The sequence below is a fragment of the Gossypium raimondii genome, chromosome 1, assembly GCF_025698545.1.
Source record: "Gossypium raimondii isolate GPD5lz chromosome 1, ASM2569854v1, whole genome shotgun sequence".
Classification (NCBI taxonomy): Eukaryota; Viridiplantae; Streptophyta; class Magnoliopsida; order Malvales; family Malvaceae; genus Gossypium; species Gossypium raimondii.
The window spans coordinates 45710695-45727119 of NC_068565.1; the positions used below are offsets into that span (position 1 = coordinate 45710695).

The 16425-nt window shown below is 35.6% G+C and overlaps 1 long non-coding RNA gene across 1 annotated transcript; it reads right to left on the reverse strand.

Annotated features, from left to right (window-relative positions):
- Positions 1-12635: 12635 nt before the first annotated feature.
- On the reverse strand, positions 12636-16236 carry LOC128042927 (uncharacterized). Its single transcript, XR_008198529.1, has 3 exons — positions 15765-16236; positions 15623-15675; positions 12636-12948 (listed from the first exon to the last, which is right to left on the reverse strand). It is a non-coding gene; the product is annotated as an uncharacterized LOC128042927 (long non-coding RNA).
- Between the last annotated feature and the right edge of the window lie 189 nt (positions 16237-16425).

The following is a 16425-nucleotide window of genomic DNA, read 5'->3' on the forward strand; positions in this document are numbered from 1 at the left end:
AGAATTTAATATTGTCTTGAATAATGAAAACTGTCATTTTATGGTAGATAAGAGTTTAATTCTGGGTCATGTTGTTTCATCTAAAGGAATTGAGGTCAATAAGGTCAAAATTGATTTTATAAATTCTTTGCCTTATCCCTCCACTATGAGGGAAATTCGTTCTTTCCTTAGCCATGCAGGGTTCTACAAGTGCTTCATAAGGAACTTCTCGAAGGTAGCTGAACCACTATGTAAGTTGTTACAGAAGGATAAGAAATTTGAGTTTGGCCCAAAATGTAAGGAGACATTTGATACACTCAAGCAAAAGTTAGTCTCCGCTCCTATAGTGCAACTGCCAGATTGGAAATACCCATTTGAAATTATGTGCGATGCCAGCGAGTGCAGTGTAGGAGTTATGTTGGGGCAAAGGATAGACGAAGAACCACATGTCATATGTTATGCCTCGAAAGCCCTAGATGCTGTGCAGAGAAACTACACTATTACGGAAAAAGAACTCTTAGCCGTTGTATTTGCTTTAGATAAATTTAGACCTTATTTATTGAGATCTAAAGTAATTATTTTTTCTGAACATACAGCCCTCAGGTACTTGATCACGAAGAAGGAAGCAAAACCGAGGCTCATTAGGTAGATTTTACTGCTCCAAGAATTTGACATCGAGATTCAAGATAAAAGGGGATGTGAGAATTTAGTGGCTGACCACTTAAGCAGAATAAAAGTACATTTTGACAACATCCCTATTAAGGAAGAATTCCCTGATGAAAGCCTATTCTCGACTGAGGCACGTCTCCTATGGTATGCAGATATAGTAAACTTTATAGCCACAGGATCATTATCCACTGAGTTAGCACGTTCCGTGAGGGACAAGCTTAGACGCGACGCTCGATATTACATTTGGGATGACCCATACTTGTGGAAACACTATTCAGACCAGATAATACGAAGATTTGTTCCAGGATCCGAGGTAATTTCTATCCTTAATTTTTATAATACTGAAGCTTGCGGAGGTCACTTTGGCCCTAACCGGACCGCTCATAAGGTGTAATAATGTGGGTTATATTGGCCCACAATTTTTCGAGACGCATATAACTTTTGTAAGTCTTGCGATAAGTGCCAACATACAGGTAACATCACTAAATGAAATCAAATGCTAATTTTCTCGATTCATGTATGCGAAATCTTTGATGTATGGGGTATCAATTTCATGGGCCCATTTATTTCTTCATTTAGCAATGTATATATAATTCTTGCAGTACACTATGTTTCTAAGTGGATAGAAGCAAAGCCTACTCACAATGATAATGCCAAAACTGTTGTGGAATTTCTAAAACGAACTATTTTTTCCAGGTTTGGCACACCTCGAACCCTAATCAGTGATCGTGGCACCCACTTTTGTAATAAGGTCATGGAGGCACTGTTGACAAAATACGGAGTCCACCACTGTATAGCTACGACTTGCCAACCCCAAACGAACGGTCAAGCCAAGGTCTTGAATAGGGAAATCAAGACTATTTTGGAGAAAACAGTTCGTCCCAACCGAAAGGATTGGAGCCTTCGACTAAATGATGCACTTTGGGCCTATCGGACTACGTATAAGGAACCGATTGGCATGACCCCGTATCGACTTATTTTTTGCAAAGCTTACCACCTTCCGGTCGAATTGGAACATAAAGCCTATGGGGTCGTTCGGCAATGTAACATGGATTTAGAACCCATAGGAAAGGCAAGAAAATTAGACATCTAAGAGTTAGAAGAAATTCGCAATGATGCCTATGAGAATGCTTGCATTTATAAAGACAAGACAAAGTTATTTCACGATAAGAGAATAGCTCAGAAGCATTTTTTGATAGGACAAAAAGTTTTACTTTATAACTCCGTGTTAAAGTTATTCCCAGGTAAGTTTCGGTCTCGATGGCAAGGATCTTTTATTGTTACTGAAGTGTTCACACATGGAGCGATTCAAATAGAGAATGAAGAATCTAGAAAGCAGTTCATAGTCAATGGCCAGTAGTTAAAGCCGTTTTATGAGAATTTTCAAGCCCACACTGTTGAGAAAATCTATTTGGAACCACCATAGAACCAATAACGGTGTCAAGCTAATGACGTTAAACAAGCGCTTATTGAAAGGCCACCCAATTTTTATTTTTATTTTTATTTTTTATTTTATTTTATTTTATTTTATTTTATTTACTTTATTTATTACTTTATTTTATTATTTATTACTTATTTGGATATTAATAAATTTCTTTTCTTTTGCTTAGATAAAACAGAGTGAAAATGAGAAGAAAAAGGGAAAAGCTAGAAAAATAGAACCAAACAGCCATATCCATGGTACCAAACAGCCTCTATTCCAGATACTATTCCAACCCAGAATGCCTGCAGCCAAATTACCCTATTCCTGCAGCCAACCATTCGAATGAGTCTTTCGACAACAAAATCTAAACGAAGCACCAGCAAACACCCAACTCCAACATCTGTTAACCATTGAGCAACGCTTAGAGCACATTGAAGCCTGACTTGAAACCTTTGGCCAGCAACTAACCAAGCTCATTACCATCATACACGATCGACAGTAACAACACAGAGAGTTTTTCTAAACTTTTCTACCTATTTATTTCTTTTCGTCCCCATTGAGGACAATGTGCTTTCAGTAGGGGGAGGTACTCTTCGTTATTACTGTCATTTTCTGCTGTGATTTTGGTTGTTGTTGCTGTTGCTATGATTATTTTTGGCTGATGTTGCTGCTTGAGGCTCCATTTTGTCCATATTTGTTTTTTTTATAATCTCCTGCCTCTTTTCATGCCTAAGATTTTTACCAAGAATTGCCTACTGCTTGACCTACAAGCATGATTCTTATTTTCTGAGGCAATTACGGATTTTTCATAATTGATGCCATCTCCATTGTTTTATTCTTATTAGGCTAAAAATAATTGTGATTCATAGAGTTAACTTTATATTTTTTTTTTGTAAAATTGATCAAGTTTAATACAAAGTAGACACTTAATATGTTTGCATGCTAAAATATGTTCATGACTATTAAGGTAATTACTAAAACTTATTTTTGACACTTGATTGTTTTTTTTCTCTAAAGTCCTCATAAAAAAAGTTATTATTAAAATGTCGTTTAATGCTTCCGTGGTTATGAGTGCAGCTTAAAAATGTGACTGACTAAGTAACAGGGGTAGGGTGCTTGGGTTGTCATCCAATTTCGCGTCAAAAGGTTGTGTGACGTGTTAGGTAAAACTTCGCTAATTGAAATTAATTTTTAAGAACATGTTAGGCTGAGTAACCGGGGTGGGGTGCTTGGCTGTTATCTCTCTTCGCGTCAAAAATTTCGATGTGTTCTTAAGAAAAAATTATAATAAATTAGGATTCTACTGAGCTGAGTAACCGGAGTGGGGTGCTTGGTTGTTATCTCTCTTCGTGCCAAAAGGTTAGGTATATTCCCAAAGCATAAAAAAATATAAATAATAAATAAACCAAAATCAAAATAAATAAATAAAAAATAAAAAAATTAGAAAAAATATATAATTTGGGGACTAAAAGAGGAAACATATAGGGTGTCTTGGTAGGTTTGGTAATTCACCTAATTTTCGTTAAATAATTCAAGTCGATTCTAATTTTTGTGTGTATTAATTGGAAAACTTTTTCTGTTTTACTTAAAGTAAGCTTAGGGTTCTCTTTATTTTTCATATGCATTTTTGACTGATTTCTATAAAGCTTTGGAGTGGCATTTCTTTTAAGCCAGAATTTAACTTTCACAGTAGATAGGAACCATACTTGAGGGCAAGCATGGGCTAAGTAGGGGGAATTTGATATCACTCTAGAATAACATATTTTTATGTATTAATTATATATTTATTCTGAGTATGATTATTTATGATCTTTTATCTCATAGGGGCTAAATTTGAGGCAAAAGCAAAATGAAGGGCCAAAAGCGTGAATTTAGAGATAAAATGGGCCAATGTGCGACACAATGAAAAGTTGGTACCAAAAGTGCAAGCATGGAGGACACAATGGTTGAAATGCAAAAAGAAGAGATTTTATTCTATCAGACTCTATTTTGATTATATTAGGATAATTAATATTAAGATAATTATTAAGGATTATTCAATTTTAGGATTTTATTTTATTTATCTTTATTTATCTTCAACTAAATGTATTTATCTTTTGGGAGTTTAAGTAGGATTAGATTATCTCCCCTAGCACTATAAATAGGAGGTGAAGTGACTCAAAAGAGATCTATCTTTTTTTGTAAACACTTTTCCCCAAAAGTCTAGGCTTTTGTTCTTCTCATATTTCCTTTCAATAAAATCTCCAATTTTATTATATTTTTTTTCCACCACAACCATGAGCCACTAAACCCATCTAGCTAAAAGTTGTCGATATTCTCCAAAAAGGGTTCTTGAGGCTTAGAGTCTGTACTTAGCCTCCTCGCTGAGTATTCACCATTTCTCAGACTACTGGCCGACGCCTTGCTTATGTCCCTTAAAAAGTAAGCTTTTCAACATATGCAAAGGCGGCCACTTTGTATGATTTGGGAAGGTTGCACAGTCGGTTCTTTAGCTGATGGGTGTCGAGTCCACCAATATAAACCTACGCCTAGTTTGCAATTTGAGCAGTATAGGGAGTAGGGTCGATCCCTCAGAGACTGGGTTTACTTCAAATTGTTGCTCTCTTGACCAGATTTATGTCGGGGCAGTTGTCGTGCCCAAGATATTAGGGGGGAGAATAAAATCGAAAACCTGGAACCTAAAATAAATAACTAAAATGCGTAAAAAGTAAAAGTTGAAAATGAAATAATAAAATGAAGTTAAATAAGTTTGAAGAAAAATTAATTAGAATAAGCTCAGCCTTAGGCACAGATTTTTCCTCGTCTTTGAACCGATTCTCGAAATTAGATGAACTCTTCCTATCCAATAAGCTAGTTATAGCTACCAAAGACGCCTCGGACACCAACTCTTCCTTGTGTAAATTAGTTATGGAACGTCCAATAACTAACCCTTACCGATCGAACAACCATGAAACGTTCGTGATTTAGAACTTCGGCAGCGTTCTAGAAGAGCCTAGCTCGAACCAATGTCCTCAACCGCATGGGACATTTAAATCTGGTTACTACTTCCCTTGACGGAACCAAACAGTTATCTCCACTTGGCACGCCAATGTGTTCACAGAAAACCGATTAGAATCGTTTCTTTCAGAATCCAACTGTACGTCTAACCACACTAAATCAAATGACGTCTTTTTGACTTAATGTTGATCTGACTTTGTGAGTTGACAAAATCATACTCTTAATCTGGAGAAATAATAAGTACTGGAATTTAGGAGTTAAATCGCTCGGGTTCGTAACTCACGAGTTTTGACGAGGCTAATTCCGGCCTAAAGCTGAAAATGGATTTAGTTGGCTAAAGTTTGAGGCATGTTGGTATTGGAATAATTAAATAAGGTAAAATGGATGAAAGGAATGTGAAGCGTGATTTAATTTGGGGGGGCTGAAATTTTGGTGGTGAAATAAAGTAATAAAGTGAATTAGCTACTAGAGATGGAAAGAAAGTTTGAAAAGGAAATTGAAAATGGTTTAAGTGGTAACAAGCTGGAAAATTAGGATTTGAAAGTAAAGGAAACTAAAGACAACAAATAAATTTGTGAGAAAAGAGAGAATGTATTGAAAGATGAATGCTTGATATTTCAATTGATGATTAAAATGAACAAATGTAGCCTCTATTTATACTAGTGGCCTTGCTAAATTAAGAGCCAACTAGTATAGAAAATCAAGGAAAATATTCTATAATATAAAAAATATCCCAAAATAATCTCCCACTAAGTCAACAATTTTAGTTAATTATTCTTGGAAAAATTCTACTTTGGCCCTCCTTCTTTGCTTCTTTCTTCAATCTAGCCCAATTGTTTCCTTTTTCTTCTATTTAGCCCCAAATTGCATTCCTGCACAAAATTCAATAAATATGGCAAAAATTAGTGGTGCATTCTCATAAATTAACCAAATTAATTACTATGTAACTTTAGCATTTAATCAAATCTCCCTATTTAGCTTATGCTAGTCCTCGAGCATTTTGTATGTATCTACAAAAGGAAAAAATTTCTCCAAAATAGGACTTGACCCCCATGGTTTGCACAATTCAACAATTTAATCATAGCACATTAGCATCTCAAATAGCCTAGCCTAAGAAGTAAGTAAATATATTTTGGAATTTATTAGAGCTTGATAGGCCTACCCCTAATTTATTTTTTATTTATTTGTTTTTGTACTTAGGACATTATCGAATTTTTTGACGCGAGACATGATGACAACCCAAGCACCATGTTCTGGTTACTCAATTCGGACGTCTCTAAGCAGGTTATGTCACCCTACTCATGATAACTTGTTAGCGGAGTGAGTGCAAAGAAATTAGGCAGCCATACGAACCTTTTTACGCGAGATGTAATGACAACCCAAGCACCACGTTCCGGTTACTCAGCCCGATGTACAGCCCCAATTTTTCACTCTTAACATTCGTATCAGAGGAGTTTTTTTTTTTTTGCATTCAAAAATTTGACATATGATAAAAAGTAGACAGTCAAGCAAACTTATAATTCCCAAAAATTTCTTACCCACTAAGTCTAGGTTATTGAAAAGTTTCATGTGTAAAGAATTAAATAGCTAAATAGGTCAAACCATAAGTGTACCATCCCAATTTAAAAGAAAAATTTTACCTTTTACCAAAAACATGCAAAAATAGCGATGACAGATAAGCAAATTAGAACCAATTTATGTTTCCCTCCCCCCTAATTATTTTACATTGTCCCAATGTAATTCAAAGAATAAAAGTAAAGATAAGTAGAAGAAAGAGAGAAAAAAAACTCCCCATGTATTTCAATGTCATGGAGGTTGGTCTCGTAGGTAGAGTGGGCCTTGGCTGAAATAAAAAGAATTTTGTGGGTTGACATGTAGAATTTAACTTTGTCTTGGAATGTTTTCCTACAAAAATAAAATAAAATAGTAAAAATAAATAATAATAATAATAATAATAATAGAAAAATTAAATTTTTTTTCTTTTCAAATTTATTAGCTAAACTATAAACTCAAGAAATAAATTATTAAAAACTAAGATTACGAGATTTGGTAAAATAGTCGTGACAAATGCTCCAAATAAGTTCCCAAGAAAGAGAGGTGAGTCACAATGGACATACTTAAGTACCAAGTCTTTCCTTAGACAGAACTAATCCTCGACATGCATTTTCATTTTCCATTTTACCAAAAATTTTATTTGCATAAAGGAAAAGAAATTTTGGGTTGCCTCCCAACAGCGCTTTGTTTAACGTCGTTAGCTCAACGACCTGTTATTCAAATTTTGGGCTCCTCGAGAACAATTTTCTCAATCGTGTGCGTTTGAAAATTCTCGTAGAAGGGTTTCAATCGTTGACCATTCACTTTAAAGCACTTCCGGGTTTCTTCGCTTTGAATTTCCACTGCACCATTTGAGAATAAATTAGTGATAGTAAATGGACCTATCCATTTGGATCGAAGCTTACCAGCGAAAATTTTTAAGGTGGAGTCGTATAGGAGAACTTTTTGTCCTATTGAAAACTGCTTCCTAGTGATCATTTTATCATGGAACGTCTTCGTCTTTTCTTTATAAACTCGAGCATTTTCATATGCATCGTTTCTAATTTCCTCGAGTTTCTGAATGTCCAACTTTCGAGCTCTTCCTGCGATCTCCATCTCCATATTACACTGTTTAACTGCCCAAAATGCTTTGTGCTCTAATTCGACCGGGAGATAGTACGGTTTACCAAAAATAGGTCGATAAGGTGACATGCCTATTGGTCCCTTGTAAGTTGTCCTATAAGCCCAAAGTGCCTCATTTAGTCTCAAGCTCCAATCTTTTCTGTTAGATTTAACAGTTTTCTCCAATATGGACTTGATTTCTCGATTTGACACTTCAGCTTGTCCGTTTGTTTGTGGATGGTAGGCAATGGCAATTCGTTGAGTCACTCCATATTTTTCCATAAGTGCACTTACGAGTTTATTGCAGAAATGAGTTCCTCTGTCGCTGATTAATGCTCGTGGGGTGACATACCTGGAAAAGATAGAACTTTTAAAAAAGTCAACCACAGTCTTAGCATTATCATTGTGAGTAGCCTTTGCTTCTATCCACTTAGAAACGTAATCAACAGCTAAGAGTATATAGAAATTACCGAAAGAAGAAATAAAAGGACCCATAAAATTGATGCCCCACACATCAAAAATTTCGCAAATATGGATGGGAGTAAGGGGCATCTCATTTCGACGGCTAAGATTACCGACTTTTTGACATCTTTCACAGGTTTTACAGAATAAGAATGTGTCACGAAATATACTTGGCCAAAATAGTCCACATTCGAGAATTTTATGTGCGGTGCGTTTAGGTCCAAAGTGTCCCCCACATGCATAAGAATGACAAAAAGTTAAGATAGACTGTACCTCTGTTTCTGCTACACACCGTCGAATTACCTGGTCGGAGCAATGCTTCCAAAGGTAAGGGTCATCCCAAATGAAGTACCGTGCATCTTTTTTGCTCTTATCTTTTTTAGACCTTGGTAATTCCGAAGGAACAGTACCTGTAACGAGATAATTTACTATGTCTGCGTACCAAGGATGAACCGCATTTGCTGAAAATAGGTTTTCATCTGGGAAGTTTTCTTTTAATGGTGTGTCATCTACTGGAATCGGTAATCGACTCAGATGGTCAGCTACTAAGTTTTCGCATCCCTTTTTATCTCGAATTTCAAAATCGAATTCTTGCAGAAGTAGAATCCACTTTATCAGTCGAGGTTTTGCCTCATTCTTCCCTATCAGATATTTCAAAGCTCCATGATCAGAAAAGATAACTACTTTAGTTCCCAATAGGTAAGATCTAAATTTATCTAAAGCAAACACAATAGCTAATAATTCTTTCTCAGTGGTTGTCTGATTGCTTTGGGCAGCATCCAAGGTTTTTGAAGCGTAGTAGATCACATGAGGCTCTTTCCCTATTCTTTGGCCAAGAACAGCTCCCACACTTCGATCACTTGCATCACACATGATTTCGAACGGGAAATTCCAATTTGGTGATTGTACTATAGGGGCAAAGACCAATTTCTGCTTCAGCGCGTCAAATGCGTCTTTACAAGTCTGGTCAAATTTAAATTCTTTATCCTTCTGTAACAGACTGCAAAGCTATTGCACGATCTTCGAGAAGTCTTTTATGAATCGTCTGTAAAATCTTGCATGCCCAAGAAACGAATGACTTTCCCTCACAGATGTGGGGTAAGGTAATGAGTTAATAATATCCGTTTTTTCTTTATCGACCTCAATACCTTCTGAAGAAACTATATGACCTAAAATTAATCCTTTGTTAACCATAAAGTGGCATTTTTCATAATTTAAAACAAGATTAAATTCTAGGCATCTCTGTAATATCTTAGCAAGATTATCGAGACATTCGTTAAAAGAGTTACCGTACACCGTGAAATAATTCATGAAGACTTCAATGATTTTCTCGACATAATCGGAGAATATGCTCACCATACATCTCTAAAAAGTGGCCGGAGCATTACAGAGTCCAAATGGTATTCGTCTATACGCAAACGTTCCAAAGGGGCACGTGAAAGTTATTTTGTCTTGATCCTCAGGCGCCACCGGAATTTGGAAAAATCTTGAATATCCATTGAGACAACAATAATGAGTCTTACCAGCTAATCGCTCGAGCATTTGATCGATGAAGGGAAGTGGAAAGTGGTCTTTCAGGGTAGCTGCGTTCAACTTCCTGTAATCGATGCAAACCCTCCATCCATTCTGGACTCGGGTAGGAACTAGCTCTCCTGACAAATTTTTCACCACTGTCACGCCAGTTTTCTTGGGCACGACATGAACCGGGCTAACTCAATCACTGTCGGAGATCGGGTATATCATTTCAGCATCCAACGGTTTCTGGATTTCTGATACCATTCTGACTTTTGGATCAGAGATATGTTTTTCCCGTTCATTGTCTTGCCCATGACTTTTGTCTGGAACTATTTCCAAAACTTTTCTGCTACGAAGAGTTATTGCACTTGCATTCTGTCGAGGATTTGGCTCTGTCTAGGAAGGTAATTTACCTTGAGATTCCAAACGATTAACTGCCATCGAGAGTTTACTAACTTGATTAGTTAACTCCTGTATTGATGCGTCTGTCCTCTATTGGTATTTTACAGCATCGATGGCAAGTCTTTCCATAACAACTTCTAGAGATGTGCTCGGCTTGGGTTGCGGTTGCGGAGGTCTTGGTTGGTAAGATGGATTATATCGGGGGTTAGCTCCGTAATTCAGGTTGGGATGATCCTTCCACCCGGGATTGTAAGTGTTGGAGAAAGGATCATAGCGTCTTTGTAGAGATCCCGAAAAACCTCCGACAGCGTCGACATGTGCCGTTGAATTTTCGTTAAGGATTGGGCACAAATCTGTTGTATGTTCAGATGTAGTACAAATTCCACACAATTGAGTCCGATTTTTCTTTTCTGTAAGCATAGATTGAACCATATTAGTGAGCTTATCCAATTTATCTTCTAAGGATGAAACGTTTACCCCATTAACCCGTCTTGTGGGTTCTGAATTTGGCCGATACTGTTGAGAATTTGCCGCCATGGTGGATATCAGTTCTCTTGCCCTTTGAGGAGTCATATTGACAAGCGCCCCTCCACTAGCAGCGTCAATCATTTTCATTTCCATAGGGAGTAAACCCTCGTAGAAATACTGAAGAAGTGATTGTTCGGTCAAACAGTGTTGAGGACAACTTGCACACTGTTTTTTGTATCGCTCCCAATAGTCGTAGAGCGATTCACTCTCCATTTGACGAATTCCCACTATGTCTCTCCTAAGTTCAGCTGCTCGCGATGCTGGGAAAAATCTGTCAAGAAAAACACGAGATAAGTCATCCCACGTTGTAATTGAACCATGGGGTAAGTAAAATAACCATTCTCTTGCTGTATCAACTAAAGAAAAAGGAAAGGCCCGAAGTTTAATTTCATCTTCGGTTACTCCCTGTGGTTTCATGCTTGAGCAGACCATGTGGAATTCTCTCAAGTGGGTATATGGATTCTCATTCTTCAAGCCTCGAAAAGTGGGCAAAAGGTGGATCAGGCTTGACTTCAACTCGAATGGGGTTTCTCCGGCTAGATAGTTGATGCATAACGGTGTTTGCTCGTTGGGAGCAGCGGCTAGTTGACGAATAGTTCGATTCGCCATCCTTTCTGGTTCACCGAGGTTGTCTTCTACTTCTTTTGTTTTAGGAAGTGGTTCGGTCTCAGGATCAACCACTTCGACTTGTTTCCCATATCGAATTGCCTCTACACGAATAGCTTGTCTCAATTTTTCAATGTCGGTTTCTAAGAGCCTTTGTCCTAGCTCAACTTCTGCTTTACTTGCACGTTTAAGAGCTTTTGTCTCTTTTCGTCGTGCTCGTGCTAATTTTTTGATCTCTGGGTCATATTCGAGATCTCCGGATGAAGATCTGGTCATGAAGATAACTTAAACAATTATAAGTGTCGTCAGTCCCCGACAACGGCGCCAAAACTGATGGGTGTTGAGTCTACCAATATAAACCTACGCCTAGTTTGCAATTTGAGCAGTATAGGGAGTAGGGTCGATCCCTCAGAGACTGAGTTTACTTCAAATTGTTGCTCTCTTGACCAGATTTATGTCGGGGCAATTGTCGTGCCCAAGATATTAGGGGGGAGAATAAAATCGAAAACCTAGAACCTGAAGCAAATAAATAAAACGCGTAAAAAGTAAAAGTTGAAAATGAAATAATAAAATGCAGTTAAATAAGTTTGAAGAAAAATTAATTAGAATAAGCTCAGCCTTAGGCACAGATTTTTCCTCGTCTTTGAACCGATCCTCGAAATTAGATGAACTCCTCCTATCCAATAAGCTAGTTATAGCTACTAAGGACGCCTCGGACACCAACTATTCCTTGTGTAAATTAGTTATGGAACGTCCAATAACTAACCCTTACCGATCGAACAACCACGAAACGTTCGTGATTTAGAACTCCGACAATTTTGCGTTCTAGAAGAGCCTAGCTCGAACCAATGTCCTCAACCTCGTGGGACATTTAAATCCGGTTACTACTTCCCTTGACGGAACCAAACAACTATCTCCACTTGGCACGCCAATGTGTTCACAGAAAACCGATTAGAAATGTTCCTTTCAGAATTCCAACTGTACGTCTAACCACACTAAATCAAATGACGTCTTTTTGACTTAATGTTGATCTGACTTTGTGAGTTGACAAAATCATACTCTTAATCCGGAGAAATAATAAGTACTAGAATTTAGGAGTTAAATCGCTCGGGTTCGTAACTCACGAGTTTTGACGAGGCTAATTCCTGCCTAAAGCTGAAAATGGATATAGTTGGCTAAGGTTTGAGGCATGTTGGTATTGGAATAATTAAATAAGGTAAAATGGATGAAAGGAATGGGAAGCGTGATTTAATTTGGGGGGCTAAAATTTTGGTGGTGAAATAAAGTAATAAAGTGAATTAGCTACTGGAGATGGAAAGAAAGTTTGAAAAGGAAATTGAAAATGGTTTAAGTGGTAACAAGCTGGAAAATTAGGATTTGAAAGTAAAGGAAACTAAAGACAACAAATAAATTTGTGAGAAAAGAGAGAATGTATTGAAAGATGAATGCTTGATATTTCAATTGATGATTAAAATGAACAAATGTAGCCTCTATTTATACTAGTGGCCTTGCTAAATTAAGACCCAACTAGTATAGAAAATCAAGGAAAATATTCCATAATATAAAAAATATCCCAAAATAATCTCCCACTAAGCCAACAATTTCAGCTAATTATTCTTGGAAAAATTCTGCTTTGGCCCTCCTTCTTTGCTTCTTTCTTCAATCTAGCCCAATTATTTCTTTTTTCTTCTATTTAACCCCAAATTGCATTCCTGCACAAAATTCAATAAATATGGCAAAATTAGTGGTGCATTCTCATAAATTAACCAAATTAATTACATAAAATATGTAACTTTAGCATTTAATCATTAGCTTATTGCATCAGAGGTTGGCAAGCCCAAGAGACAAAATGGCGTAGGATTCGCCATTGAGAAGCGTTGATCTAGCATAAGACGATCCCACAGAAGCGATTGTTGTTTAGAGTCAGGTTCCACTAAATCGTAAGTCTAAATCCTTGGAGCTGGTGGTTGTAGGCATCCTCTTCCACTATAACTAGCTTATTCAGTTTTGGAAGGATCATCTAAAAATCGATGATTGAACCTAAGGCGGAACAAGACAACTGGAGGCTGGAACCTCCCATAAGAATTTTCTTTCTCTCAAATCTATTTTTAATTTCTCGAATTTTCGATTCAATATTCTTAATTCTCTTTTTATTTTATTTTTTGTTTTCAGATCCAAACCTTTAATTCTGTTTTTTTTTTCCAGGAACGCAGGTTTTCTTGGGCAAGATTCTGCCTAGGATTTCACGGAACAAGATATTATGCAAATCCAATCCCTGAGGATTTGACCTTACTTCCCTTTTACTATTCTTTTTCATTATTTAGGATAGGATATTTTTTTTGCTTTCAACGACCGCATTATTTAGGATAGGATTTAGGATAGGATTTGCACAAACAATATGGTCGTTATTTGAAAGCACCAAAATTTAGGAGGTTAATTAAAATAATTAATTAAGAAATTGAATTGGCTCGGCAGTTAACTAGTTTTTGCCTTTTTAAAGATATTAAGTTCAAGCTCCACTCCCCTTATTTTCTTTTCATTGGATAGTAACTTAATGGTTAAGCATTAGTATCTCCCTCTTAGTGGTTTAGGTTTGAGTCATCCCCAAATCCATTTTATTTTCATTTTCAACCCAAAACTTTAGGATAATTACCCTTGCCGCCCTAGGGTTTCCAAACCCTAAACTATTTAACCCTTCCTTTCCCAATTAAATTAGATTTTCCCCTTTTCAAATCCTAACATCCTTTTTACTGTTGAATATTTTTACTTATCGAATCAAATCAATCCCCGCTTGACTCGTTTTTCCTACCAGTTATCAATTTCACCATTAATAGCATATGTTTCTTTTCATCAAAGGTTTGGTAAGTACAATCGTTTTAATTTGTAAAACTCGTAAATTCCACATAATAATTGAGTTTGGCGTGAATAATAATTGAACTAAACTATTATCATTTTCTGTATCGAGATGGTGTAAGCCTCCTAGTATTTCTTTTCCCAAATTTGAAAAATAAAGGGTAAAATTATACGGTAAGTAGATTTATTATTATTTTATTATACTTTTTAGTTTTTTGATATATTTTCTATTTTGGTCAGAAGATTCCTCTGAATATTCTGGTCTTGGATTAATAATCAGTTTCGATATTTTGGAATATGAATAGAGATGAGAAGGAGAGGTTAAGCTCATTACATTAGAAAAAAAGATATTGGGAATTAATTCCCAATAAATAAGAAATAATTGAGCGTGAGAGCCAAATGAATCGAAAGGTTCGTGTTTGGTTCGGGAAGGGATCATGAAATTTTTGAAATAAAAAAAACAAATGGAAAGGTAGTCTACTTTCATTAAGTGATTTATTAGATAATCAAAAAGAGAGGATCTTGAATACTATTCGAAATTCAGAAGAACTCTTTATATTCTTCATAAATTTGGCATTTAGTCTTTATATTTTTATTTTTAAAATTTACTTTTTATTAGTTATTAACACTGCTTTTTTTAATCATTAATGCGACATTTTAAAGTAAAAAAAAAGCTAGTCATATAAATAAAAAATAATTTTATAACAAATCTAGATTTAATAAAATAATTTTAATATTATTAATAATTAGATTTAGATTTTAAAATCTAAAATATAAAAACTAAAATCTTAAAAATAAAAATAAATTTACAAAAATATAGAAATTTATAACATTGCTCCAAATGTGAAGTTTTGATCGCTGAGAAAAGGGAATAAGGAGCCACAAAAATGGTAATGAAGAGTCAGGTAAAGATGTTCATCATCCAGGCTAATATATAACATTAATATCAATCCAAAATTATTCAAGTTAAGATCCAACTTCAAATTTTCTTAAAAGCTGTTCAATTAATGTACAGTATCAATACCACTTTAATTTTTTCCAAATTCACACATATATATAAATATATAAATTAATTTTGTTTACCTACACAATGCACAAATTTATCGTGTATATAAATTATTTAGAATATAATATATTTGTAATATTTTAAATATTATGGAAAGAAAATTATTAAGATATAAATAGTATTAAAAATATTTTTAAAATATTATATTAATGTATTAAAATATATTTTAAAAATTATACCGTTTGAAAAATAACATGTTTAGAAATTAATCATAAAAATATATGTTAGTTGTTCCACACTTTTTATAATTTAATATAAATGAATCATTACATTACAGTCTTGTATGTGAATAATTTGAAAAATAAATATGTAAATATTAAGAAATAATAATTATACTACAACTAAACTAAGGAACTTGTAGAAATTAAAACCAAAATCATAAGGTATAAGTTAAATCAAATAAATGTAAAATAGTTTCCTATCAAACCATCCTGTTTTCCACTCCTCGCATGAAGTAAATAACTTACTTGAACTGTTCGAACACTGAAGTGACCCAGATCAGCAAACATAGCCTCGGTTCCTACCGTCAAATGTTCATACAATTTAGACATACAAGGGATGGGTATCAAAACAACAAAAACATATAAAGTAAAAGCTGGAAGCACTCACCTGTAATGCAAAGTACTACTCCTCCAAGTGATATCTACCCGTTCTTACCGCGTCTTTTGAAGTAATCCACTATATACAACGGATTAAATGCACGTAATCCACTATATCCCCTTGCCGACCAAACCGGTCAGTTTCCACCGCCGCCCTCGTAGAATCGGCACAGTCTCCACCAGGTAAGTGCTCCCACCCCTCCTCAGCCCCTCTTTTGCTAGTATATGGGCAACTACCATCTATCTCAGGTATAACTCTTCCTTCTTCAACCATTTTTTGCCTGCATAAATACACGTATTGACGTAAAAAAGATTGAATAATATTCAGACGCTGTGGTGGGAATTTCTGTGATAATTCTGGTCATCCTATTCTGCTTTCAACAATTTGGAACTGACAAAGTGGGATATTCATTTGCCCCAATCATATGGCTGTGGTTTACCTTGCTAAGTGGTATTGGTTTGTACAACCTCTTCACATATGGTTGGGGTGTATTACGTGCGTTTAATCCGTTGTATATAGTGGATTACTTCAAAAGACGCGGTAAGGACGCGTGGACATCACTTGGAGTAGTACTTTGCATGACAGGTGCATGACAGGTGAGTGCTTCCAGCTTTTACTTTATATCTTATTGTTATTTTGATACCCTTCCCTTTTATGTCTAAATTGTATG